The sequence below is a fragment of the Anabrus simplex genome, chromosome 1, assembly GCF_040414725.1.
Source record: "Anabrus simplex isolate iqAnaSimp1 chromosome 1, ASM4041472v1, whole genome shotgun sequence".
NCBI lineage: Eukaryota > Metazoa > Arthropoda > Insecta > Orthoptera > Tettigoniidae > Anabrus > Anabrus simplex.
Genome location: NC_090265.1, coordinates 329498651 through 329511218, shown reverse-complemented (window position 1 = coordinate 329511218; position 12568 = coordinate 329498651). Strand labels below are relative to the sequence as shown.

General features: G+C 41.5%; 1 protein-coding gene across 1 annotated transcript in view; it reads right to left on the bottom strand.

The window, feature by feature from the left end:
• LOC136865887 (low choriolytic enzyme) overlaps positions 1–12142 on the bottom strand; it is a 64542-nt gene extending 52400 nt beyond the window's left edge. The window contains exon 1 of the mRNA XM_067142446.2: positions 11815–12142. The gene's annotated coding sequence lies outside the window, so the exon portion shown is untranslated. The remainder of the gene's footprint in view (positions 1–11814) is intronic.
• Between the last annotated feature and the right edge of the window lie 426 nt (positions 12143–12568).

Genomic DNA, 12568 nt, shown 5'->3' with positions numbered 1-12568 from the left:
TCTAGAGAGCCAAAAATAACGGCCGAGAGGATTCGTCGTACTGACCACACGGCACCCCATAATCTACAGGCCTTCGGGCCGAGCAGCGGTCGCTTGGTAGGCTATGGCCCTTTGGGACTGTTGCGCCAAGAGGTTTGGTTTGGTTTCTTCCACAAGTAAAGATATCACTCCGACTACACTAAACTAAAGTTAAATTGATATTTGCGTTTTACCACCTTCGTTAAGCCAGAATTTTACAGCCTTCCTCTTATACTCCATACTGATGTTTTCTCGCACACTTTATACGGGAATAGGTACATAACTAGAACTGGACGATTTGCATGGCGACGGACTCGTAAAATGACTAGATTCTGGGGAGTCACATTCTTGTTTCGAACTCGGACCCGGAACTTCACTTGTGGTCGGCAGAAGATTTTGACGAGCGGAATCACTTGAGTCGCTTTCACTGTCTCCACTGTATACACCAAGAGAAACCTCCTCAATAAGTTGCACTCCCCTACGATTATTTTCCATCAAATAAATCAGATATTGCCCCATTTCCTTTTCTTTCTAGCTAATTTCTCCGGAAAACAATAGCCCCTTTCGCAGAAATAACTCATTACAAACTTCGCTACATTAGTAGGATTTAAAACTTCGTTCTCCGAGGAACTCATATCACTGTCTTGCTTTCTTTAAAACAAGCATCAACTATTATGTTATTTCTGTATGCAGTGAAACACCCCACACCTTACCAGCGCGTGCGGTTCTGCTTATCACATGGGGCGTCAGGGTTGTCCACTCCAACCAACATGTACATGTAGAATACTCGCGCTACCTCCTATTGATCTATATGAGAGATTCGCCACATGACCTCGGAGCTTGTGGTTAAATCTGGAGCCTGATTTTCCCCACGTGATCTTCTTACACAATGATTGTATCATAAAAACATCAGGATATGTTTTCGACCTGTCTTACCTGATACTTCGTCTGTTATCCTTACCAGGATAAATAAATCATGAATCAATCAATTAACCAATCTCTCCAAGAACGCAAAGACATTTTATGATAGATGATTATTGAACTGTGGAGATTTAACCGGCTTTCGCGCTGGCGCTCAACATACATACACCGGTTAAATGTTGCATTGAGTCGTGATACCACCAGCAATCGAAGGAGCAAGCCAGCTCAACTCGGTACCGGTAACAAGTCTGGCTAAATAGTGGGAGTTATTCAGTCTTAGTGTGGAGTAGATGCTTCTGACAATCACCGAAAAAGCTCTACGCTACTAAACTTATGGAGATGAGTGAGGACGAGTATCTGGAGGTCCGAGGACGAAGCTATCTCCTGGTAGTGGGGTGAGCATGAGGCTAACAAACCCAACTTGTAAAAGGAAATGTTACGAAATCTGAAGTAGAAACAGTTCGGTAGGTTAAATTACCACGAAATAGCAATCGCTTTAAGGATCTGACATGGGAAAACGGAGTAACCCAAGATATTAGAAAACTGGGTGTGAAGAATTGCCAGCCCCGTAATATAAGAGTATACTGCCTGCTTTTCACCTGTAGGTCCCAGGTTCGATTTCTGGCCAATCCAAGAACTTTAAATCTGAAGTGCCAACTGGAACGAGGTTTACTCAGTCCCATGAGACCAACTGTGGAACAGTCTGATTTGAGAAGCAGTGGACACGGCTACAGAAACCAAACAATACGTCTGAGGATGTCGTCATGTTGACTGTGTAGCACTCCAACATCTGCTGGCCATCTGGATGGGCAACAGCTATCTTAGTATTCTAAGGTCCTCGGTGGGCTGTTCAGGGAGAGGCAGTAAAAAGTTGCTGATGTATTGAACGTTGTTGCCACGCAGGTGGACTGGGGAAATACTTTGCTTCCGAGTGATGGCGATGGAATGTGCAGTCAGGCACCGCAACGAGCATGGTTGGCGGTAAGCGTACGGAATGAATGTTTAGTTTATCAGTGGAATTCTTGTTGAGCACACGTTATTATTGTTGTGTTCCTACACTTGTTGAACGCTATTTGTGATAGCTATCAGAATGGTGAGTGGTATGGTATCAATGGGATGGTGAGCGAAGCATGTCGTGGACTTTGGATGTCTCGTTCCCCTGTGTGTGATTTTTATTTGTGGAGAACGTTAAAACATAAAATGTACAATAACAGTCCTCTTACTCTTGAATTCCTGGAGAACGAAGTCAGACGACTGATGCGTGAAATTGTACTGTAGAGGCAAAGATACAACGAGTGATTCAGAATTTTTTACGTCGATGGAACGTTTGTATTGAGAACGATGTATATCATTTTCAACAGCTGCTTTGATGAAAGGAAAGATCTACATTGACTGATAATTTTGGCCTACCGTAATGAAAATGAGCGGGCCTCGCAGTGTAGGGGTAGCGTGCCTGCCTCTTACCCGGAGGTCACGGGTTCAATTCCCGGCCAGGTCACGGATTTTTACCTGGATATGATGGCAGGTTCAAGGTCCACTCAGCCTACGTGATTACATTTGAGGATCTAACTAACGTTGAGATGGCGGCCCCTGTCTAGAAAGCCAAGAATAAGGACCGAGAGGATTCGTCGTGCTGACCACAGGACACCTCGTAATCTGTAAGCCTTCGGGCTGAGCAGCAGTAGCTTGGTAGGCTGTAGGCCGTGGCCCTTCAGGGCTGTTGAGCCTTATTTTTGTTTGTTTGTTTGTTTGTTTGTTTGTAATGAAAATGAACGCCTGCTCGCCCAGCTGCTGCTGCTTCTTACCGCTGCTGCTGCTGCTTCTTACCGGTGACTCTAGCAGTGGATTGCGGGCAATCTGTTCCCCCGACGTCCCTGCATAGTGCGGTAACTTTTCGCTACGTCTCCCCGTAGTTTCTTAAGTTTCTTTCAAAAAAGGAAGTGACTAATGATGGATTACCGCCATAAATAAGAGGAAATGGTAAGCACACGGATCTATAATCACGATATAAACTGTCATTTAAAACTAAAAGCGTGCTTGCTTTAACATTTCAAATCAATTTAACATGTCCATTGAACATGGAACAGAGAGGGCCAGGATTTTTAGGAAGTGGTCGTGGCCTTAATTGAGGCACAGCCCCGGCATTTCCCTGATTACTGAAATAAAATTTAAGGAAAACTATCTTCATTGTTACCAACGATGATCAAATAATCCTTACATCGGTCTATTTTCAGACCGAATTTGCTGCAGAAGAATGGAAATTTGGCCGCCTTTAGCATATCTGAGATAATATTACTAAATTGTTTTACAGCTTTCGGAGACGCCGAGGTGCCAGAATTTTGTTCCAAAGCGGCCTGAAAACAGAGCTATGTACGGATTATTTGATTTACGAATTCACTTCCCTCGTACGAAATTCAGTTAGTAGTAACTGCAAACATCGCTGGACGAATTTATGAGCTATTGTTTATGTAGCTGTGAGCTTTCATTCGTCCGCCTCTGTGGTGTAGTGGTGAGTGTAATTAGCTGCCACACCCGGAGATCCGGGTTCGATTCTCGGCTCTGCCACGAAATTTGAAAAGTGGTACGAGGGCTGGAACGGGGTCCACTCAGCCTCGGGAGGTCCACTGAGTAGAGGTGGGTTCGATTCCCACCTCAGCCATCCTCAAGTGGTTTTCCGTGGTTACCCACTTCTAATCCAGGCAAATGCCGGGATGGTACCTAACTTAAGGCCACGGCCGCTTCCTTCCCTTTTCCTTGTCTATCCCTTCCAATCTCCTCCCCCCCCCCTCGCGCAAGGCCCCTGTTCAGCATAGCAGATGAGGCCGCCTGGGCGAGGTACTGGTCATCCTCCCCTGTTGTATCACCCGACCCAGAGTCTGAAGCTCCAGAACACTGTCCTTGAAGTGATACAGGTGGGATCTCTCGCTCAGTTCGAGGAAAAAACCGAACCCGGAGGGTAAATAGATAAAGAAGAAGTAGAGCTCTCATTCATAAAATCTGTGGATAAGAGTCTGACGTATTTGAGCATCTTCAAATACCACCGGACCGAGCTAGGATCGAACCTGCCAACTTGGGCTCAGAAGGCCAGAGTTCTACCGTCCGAGCCACCCAGTCCGGCTTTATTATTTCAGTGAGAAAGAAAGAAGCATTTTAATTTAAGGTATTTATGATTCCGAGTCATGGCCAATGAACAAAACCAGGTTAGTAAAAAATTATATTAAAACAATTGTTATGTTTCACGAACTCAATATTATTATTCTTCTTAATCTGTTTACCTTCCAGGGTCGGTTTTTCCCTCGGACACAGTGAGGGATCCCACTTTTACCGCCTCAAGGGCAGTGTCCTGGAGCTTCAGACTTTTGGGTCGGGGGATACAACTGGGGAGAATGACCAGTACCTCGCCCAGGCGGCCGCACATGCTATGCTGAACAGGGGCCTTGTGGAGGGATGGGAAGATTGGATGGGACAGGTAAGGAAGAGGGAAGGAAGCGGCCGTGGCCTGAAGTTAGGTACCATTTGCCTGGAGGAGAAGTGGGAAACCACGAAAAACCACTTCGAAGATGGCTGAGGTGGGAATCGAACCCACCTCTACTCAGTTGACCTCCCGAGGCTGAGTGGACCCCGTTCCAGCCCTCGTACCGCTTTTTAAATTTCGTGGCAGGGCCAGGAATCGAACCCGGACCTCTGGGTGTGGCAGCTAATCACGCTAACAACTACACCACAGAGGCGGACACGAACTCAATATTACTATACGTATACATACTGTAGAGATTGAGTAAGGCATACGGCGTGTTCACTTGACTCTGCATACATAGCTCAGCTTATTAAAATATCGATTTTGTCTCGTAGCGACGTGTGCAATATTAAGTACCGCTGATGTTCTTGTTCAAGAGAGCTAAGAAATGAAAGAATAGTAGGATCGATAAACAAGACGCGTGCGAGGAATCGTCTGAGACATATGAATCGTACAGCTATAATTAAAGTCTGTGTGTAGGTCAATAACGTCATACATAGATAAAATAGTTCAGCGAAGATCAAGGCAATGTCACAAACGCACCACGTCTTTATGACTCAGTTATTTTGGGAAGTATGTGGTAATCAGTGAAAATCACTACTTTGTTTATTTACCGTGCTCAGGCGATGTTCTATGTCTCCTAGATGACGGGTTCTATTCCGGCTCATTCCCGTGGTATCCGAATGGGCTGAAGTATGCCAATTTCGTGTAGGTAGATTTACCGGCACGGAAAGAAACTCCAGTAGGACAAAATTTCCGGCATCTCGGCGTCTGCGAGAAGTAGTTAGTGGGGTGTGAAACTTTGTCTACCTGTTCATTTCATACTGTGTCGACATTCATATATTTACGTTCTTCTAAAAATGATGGAAACTGGAACTTTACGACTCCGTATTTACGTAATGCACCCAACTTCTACCAACATAAAAGTATACCATCATAGACATTTTCCAGTGCATGTAAACTCAGTTACTTAGATACTTACCAGATGGCTACGCTGTGACATTTGGGCGAATAAATACATATTGACTTACTCATGACCGAGCTCGATAGCTGCAGTCGCTTAAGTGCGGCCAGTATTCGGTATTCGGGAGATAGTGGGTTCAAACCCCACTGTCGGCAGCCCTGAAACTGGTTTTCCGTGGTTTCCCATTTTTACACCAAGCAAATGCTGGGGCTGTACCTTATTTTTTATTTATTTTCTTCCAAGTTGCTTTACGTCGCACCGACACAGATAGGTCTTATGGCGACGATGGGGCAGGAAAAGGCCAGGAGTGGGCAGGAAGCGGCCGTGGCCTTAATTAAGGTACAGACCCCGCATTTGCCTGGTGTGAAAATGGGAAAGCACTGAAAACCAACTTCAGGGCTGCCGACAGTGGGGATCGAACCCACTATCTGCCGAATACTGGATACTGGCCGCACTTAAGCGACTGCAGCTATCGAGCTCGGTGTGTACCTTAATTAAGGCCACGGCCGCTTCCTTCCCACTCCTAGTCCTTTCCTGTCCCATCGTCGCCATAAGACCTATGTGTGTCGGTGCGACGTACAACAACTTATAAAAAGAAACTGATTCATGAATAATATCGGTTCGTTCATAGATGATGTCAACTACTTGACTGACGATAAATACCAATAAAAAAATCTGTACATTGTATTAACTAAATTATTGAACCTTAGATAGATGAAAGTGTTTCACGAATTCGTTTCATCATTGTTAAAATAATGTACTAACTCTCATGATGCTTTACATGAATGCTGAGTACTCAGCCCGAAGGCTGGTTGGATCTTCTACAACTCCACCTTCTGCTGTCATAGATTGCCTAGGCATCACTGAAGAGGGTTACAGGGGAAATGATGAGTGAGGTAGTTTCCCGTTGCTTTTCCTCACCGAGCCAGAAGTTGTTATTACATGCACATAAGCCTGTCAATCCGACTGAAATACATTCACCAACTGACCCTATGAGCGGCATTTTCAATTTATTCAATGTTATAAATATAAATTATACAGGTGTCCTTGAAAAATGTTCCAATATTTACAAGGAGGCAACACGTAACAAACGAAGGAAAAGAGGTTCTATAAACATTGATCGCAAACTCAATATCTTCGGGTTTACGGTCCACTGCTACTCCCATCAATGATCACTATGACTTTCATCTACTCTCACAGCATGTGACCGCCATCCATTGCAATGTAGCCTTCCACCTTACGTCGCATGGAATCACGCATTCGTTGAAACAGCCCTAGCTGTAGCCGGATTGCATCACAGGCATGTATTTACTTCATTGGTCGGAATCGAATACACCATGGACTTTACACGCTCCGAAGTCAAAAATCTAATGGGTTAAGGTCAGGCAAACGGGCAGGCCAAGGTATGGCCCTCTCCGATCAACCAATTGCTCATGGTGTTTAGGGTCGCCTAACACTATGGTGAAAATGGACCGGTGCCCCCATCATGATACGGTAAGACACAAGATAAAACATGCTAGTAGGTTTACGATCAATGTTTAGGTAGGAACGTATTTCCGTCTTTTATTACATACGACCCTACATAAATTATTGAAATATCGTGATCAGTGATGATAGAGGTAGAGGATCTTAACTCCAAAAATATTGGGTTTGCGAACAATGTTCATAGGACCTCTTGATCCTTCGTTTGTTGCGTGCTGCCTTACCTGCAAATATTGGCATTTTTTTCAAGGATACCCTCTATATCTCTTATACCGGCCTGTCGATATTTCTTGATCGATATACTAGTTTGCATCTGTCCCTTGACAAAGAACAAAATGTGGGCCTAGTTCCTCAGAAGTCTAAACCTCATTTATGGTATGAAAGTTACTGAGGTAAGAGTCATGCTTACATTCAGAGCTCGTCTGGTGCGTTTGGATTCTATGAAAGGTGTTACGCTGAGGACAAGTCGTGCTCCAATGCTCCTCTCTGGCTGAGCGAGGAAAACAGTGACAGACTACTTCACTCTTCTTGCTAGTGGCTTTACGTCGCACCGACACAGATAGGTCTTATGGCGACGATGGGATAGGGAAGGCCTAGGAGTTGGAAGGAAGCGGCCGTGGCCTTAGTTAAGGTACAATCCTAGCATTTGCCCGGTGTGAAAATGGGAAACCACGGAAAACAATCTTCAGGGCTGCCGACAGTGGGATTCGAACACACTATATCCCGGATGCAAGCTCTCAGCAGCGTGCCCCTGACCGCACGGCCAACTCATCCGGTACTATTTCACTCCTCATTTGGCCTAGTACGCCTCGCTATGGCGCTCCTATTAGTTTTTTCGGTTTCCCTATAACTGTATAACAGTTGAACGTGTTGTTTAAGGATGCAACCAGCCTCAGGGCTGATGACTTAATGAGTCAGACATTATAAATACTGGAACAATGGAAATTCATGTCACTGTGAATATATTGAACCTAAGTTTAAAACCAGATCTCATCTTTCTTTGTTATATTGGCAATGCATATCGGTTACATACTGTAAATAGTTCCCAGACTGAGGTACGCCTTTCCTGTGGTATACGAGTAGTTGATAGGGAATAATAAAATATTTGAGAGAACATGTGTATTATATGGACTTTTCACGAATTAATTCACTTGTCTAATGAGCCTTCACCAGCATTAACCAGAATTGGTCTGAAGATGACGTGGGACTCAATGCATCGATCTACCTCACCAGTCGATATCGTCGATTTTCAGTTTCTCTTCGCAAACCCGTTAGATGGCAGATGGGAGGAACATATTTTGTTCTTATCTGCCCTTTTGCCGCAAAAATGGTTCCATTTACTTCTCATAAACCATGTCTAATAGCTAGTTGGGTAACAAAGACAGAAAGGTGAGTGTTTAGGCGCGTGAAGTGATGATAGTCCTCGAACGCGTAATACATACAGTATTTTTCAGACGCGTTACATGCAAGATATTTTAGACAGCCGAATTATAATAGTCATTTCAGCAAAGAAAAATTAACATTTCATTCTTACCCAAACTAGTGAGGTTTCCAGGAATTACGAAAAATATCATAAAACAAATATTTGCCTTAAAATAAAATGTATTGTTGTAACGGAAAAGACGTAAGGAAGTCTTCAGATGGAAGTGAAGTTTGTTCGTCCAAAAATCTATGTGAAATTAGCGCAGAGGTGGTGCCTTAACACTGATGTGAATCCCTTTAGAGTTCGTATTCCTCAGCTGACGAAATGCATTCAAACTCAGCCACAGACACCCAAGAGAACTCCGTTTTACTCTGCCAACTAGTAGGCCTACAGTAAAGTGGAAATTGATGAGCAGGCAGCCAGATGGCGTCAAATTGAAGTATAGTTGGGGACAAAACATGACGACCTCAGTTCTTGGAAGCGAGTTGGAAGCCAGCTGTAAATCTACCCTGCACCCTGCTGAGTTAATGAGCTCCATGTGATCCTTGCTTGGTATGGAGAGGTTGCCAAATCACTCTCTTCGGTCTTGACTCTTTATTCATGCCGAGTGCAGTGCAGTGACCTAGTGAGCATTACTAATAGTAAGATATGAAATAACAGATATTTTTAATATTTATAACTTATCAGTTTAGCGCAAGAGCAATAATATGTCGGTATTCTTCCGGCCATGGGTAAATCACAAATCACAGTGTAACGAAGCGGAATTAAATCAGCTGCCTGGACCTTCTTCTTCTTCTCCTTCCTCACCAAGAACTCCAATTAAAAGTGACAAAAATGTGATTGGCAGAGGTGTTACATTACGAAAACAAATCGTGATTTTGTGAGGAACATTAAAAATTTCTTACGAGGTGTTTTAGGAAATGGCGGTGTTATAATTGGTAGAAATTTCAATAATTTAGTATCGGAAGTGACAGGAATCTGTGTTACTACGGTGAAAAAATAGTTAAAATCAGTGATGTCAACATCTATGTAACCCCCACTAAGAAGAAAGTTCGGAAGCAGAAATTTAAATTTGATCAAATAGACGATTTCACTCGGGACCTGCTTTGTCGAACAGTTTTTGAGTATTTTTTGAGTGTTACTTTATTATCACACTAATGCCACCTGTTCCCAATTGCGATATATTTGTTAATAATAATAATAATAATAATAATAATAATAATAATAATAATAATAATAATAATTCGTTTTTCTGGGGACCTACACGTCAAATTAAATGTATGTTTCCATTTTAGAAATACTTATGAAAATAAAAGTAAATAAATAACAATAATCCAACCTATTTGAAACATTTTGTGGTTTGCATAACACTCTAAAGTGGGAGTTCACTCCTTAAAGTGTATTGATTTCCCTTAACCGTCAGAGGCTACCGTCTGGGCCACGGAGGAGCCAATAATTATACTAATTATGAATAGTTCATAATAATGCAGTTGTCTCTTCATTCAGTTTGAATACATTATCATTTTCACTTTTCAAAATGGTTTACATTACAAACTGTGCAGTCTATTGGTGGGATAAAATTGGGTAATTTGAACATTAATTCTGTTAACAATTATATGATAATAGCAACAACAGCAGGAAATTATGTTATTATTATTATTATTATTATTATTATTATTATTATTATTATTATTATTATTGTGGCCATTTCAGCCTTATAATGTTCAGGCATTTACGTGAAATGGAAAACTACAGAAATAATTTCAAGAACAACCGCTGGGATTTGAACCCACGGCACCTCCCGACTTAGGGTTACTAGCCCGGTGGACTAGCACTGAACTAGTCCAGTTTTATGAGTCGTTTAAGTCTGCGTTTTAGTATTCAGGGGTCTCTCTTCGTTACCTCATAACCTACTTTAGATCGCCATAATGCTATATTAATATTATTTTTTCATGTCTAAATTCCCGAGCCATAATAATAATAATAATAATAATAATAATAATAATAATAATAATAATAATAATAATAATAATAATAATAATAATAATAATAATAATAATAATAATAATAATAATAATAATTCAGTTTACATCGAAATGACAAATAGATTCCATAAAATGGTTTTATTCCTGCTCTGGCTCGTTTGGTGTTAAGGAGGTAGACGATTTGGCAACTCTGAAATGGCGTATGGCTTTTAGTGCCGGGAGTGTCCGAGGACAAGTTCGGCTGGCCAGATGCAGGTCTTTTGATTTGACTCCCGTAGGCGACCTGCGCATCGTGATGAGGATGAAATGATGATGAAGACAACACATAGGCCTACACCCAGCCCCCGTGCCAGCGAAATTAACCAATTATGGTTAAAATTCCCAACCCTGCCGGGAATCGAACCCGGGACCCCTGTGGCCAAAGGCCAGCACGCTAAGCATTTAGCCATGGAGCCGGACAGGCAACTCTGACTACGGCAGACGTAGTAAATCCTATTAGCCCCTAACAGACACCGGGCTGCCGCTGGAGGATAGTGGTGTGAGGCGAGGTCATCATGTTTTGTCCCCAACTATACCTTCACACGGTCGCTGAGACCACATTATTATTATTATTATTATTATTATTATTATTATTATTATTATTATTATTATTATTATTATTATTATTATTATTATTATCATTATTATTATTATTATTATTATTATTCCAGGAATAATTTTTGCGCTAATTAACAACACTAGTAGAATAGAATACTCCCATCTTCAAGTTCCTGATCGTCTGAAAAATGAGGTCAAATTATTCGGGTTTTTTTAAAATCCAAATTGATTTTATAGATGCATTTAAAAATTATCATTACAGTTGCTTTGTCTATTACTCTTTTAGGCATTATAGTTAAACCTTAGGAAGAGATCTGAACTCATTTTACATCAATTTTCCTTTATGTCCGTAACGTTGAACAAAATAACACTAGTACTCACAATGAAAACTTACAAGTGTATTCAAAAAAGTATGTTAATCTATTAAAATGGGCTTTCAAAAAGTATTTTTACTCAGATATTTGGAGCTAGAGCTATACTAATTTTGTATGGGAAAATAGCGTATACAGCCATATTTCGTTAATTTTTCTTGTATCTTATAGGCAATTAAGAATTATACTGAATTCGATTGCTCTAACTCTTACTGTTTCTGAGAAAAGTGTACCTAAAATATAAATTGTCATTTTCAGAAATGTGGGCCTAATGTTAGCTGACAGCTGAGGTGGGCCACTGGTGTCGCCATGTTTAAATAACCTGTTAAAATATTTTTTTTGCAAAAATTATATATATATTCGGATTCAAGAAACCATAGGTATTCTATTCAAAGAAGTAACAAAAACATATTATTTTTAATGACTTTTCACGTCCAAAACAGTTCGAGATATTAACACCTTGAATGCTTAGAAATGTTTGTTCTGAAACAGCTAAGAATCTAAAGACTACCATTACAAAGATAAACACTAAAACTTACCACAAAACTGACGATTTTTTCATGAAAATCATGTCTTCCATATGTACGTTTTGCAGCGTGCTGTTTTTTGAACTTATTGATATTCACTCCCTACGTCTTGCTACGTCTAATTCTACCAGACAGTAGTTCTGTAACTTTTCTGCCATCCAAAAAAGTTTTAATACACATTCTTCGTTTGCACATTTTCTAACACTCATTTTATTTGAGTCTACGAATATCGCGATATAAGAAAGTCATTTAAAGTGAGTGTCAGTAGAAAAATAACAGCTCAGCATTTCTTTATCCCGCCCCACGAGCGAGTGAGCACATCGACAACACCCAAGTTGCTGAGTAAAGCAATACACTGCTGTCTGTTTGAACGTAATCACTTGTTGTTATTTCAACACGCATCTACCACTTGCCTTCGTATCACGGGGCTTCACACACCAAGATGGGAGCTGTAACGCTCGGTGGTTTGTGGTTCGAGTCCTAACGCTGAAGATGATTACCCTGCGTGCGGATTATACTCTCAGGGGTTTAGAATGTATGGCATAATGGCCTTGCGTTCGATTTTCGGCTCCTCCAAGAATTTTATTTTTGGACTGAGAGCTGGAATGGGATTTTCTCAGCATCGTGTGGTCAACTGACGAACTGTTTGGTATGAGACAGAACGAACCCTGTCAAGAAAGTCAACCACGTGACCACGTGGCGATTGATCATTACTGTTTAGCCGCGCGTGTTCAAGTTCAATGAACTTTCGTTTTTTTCTATTTCT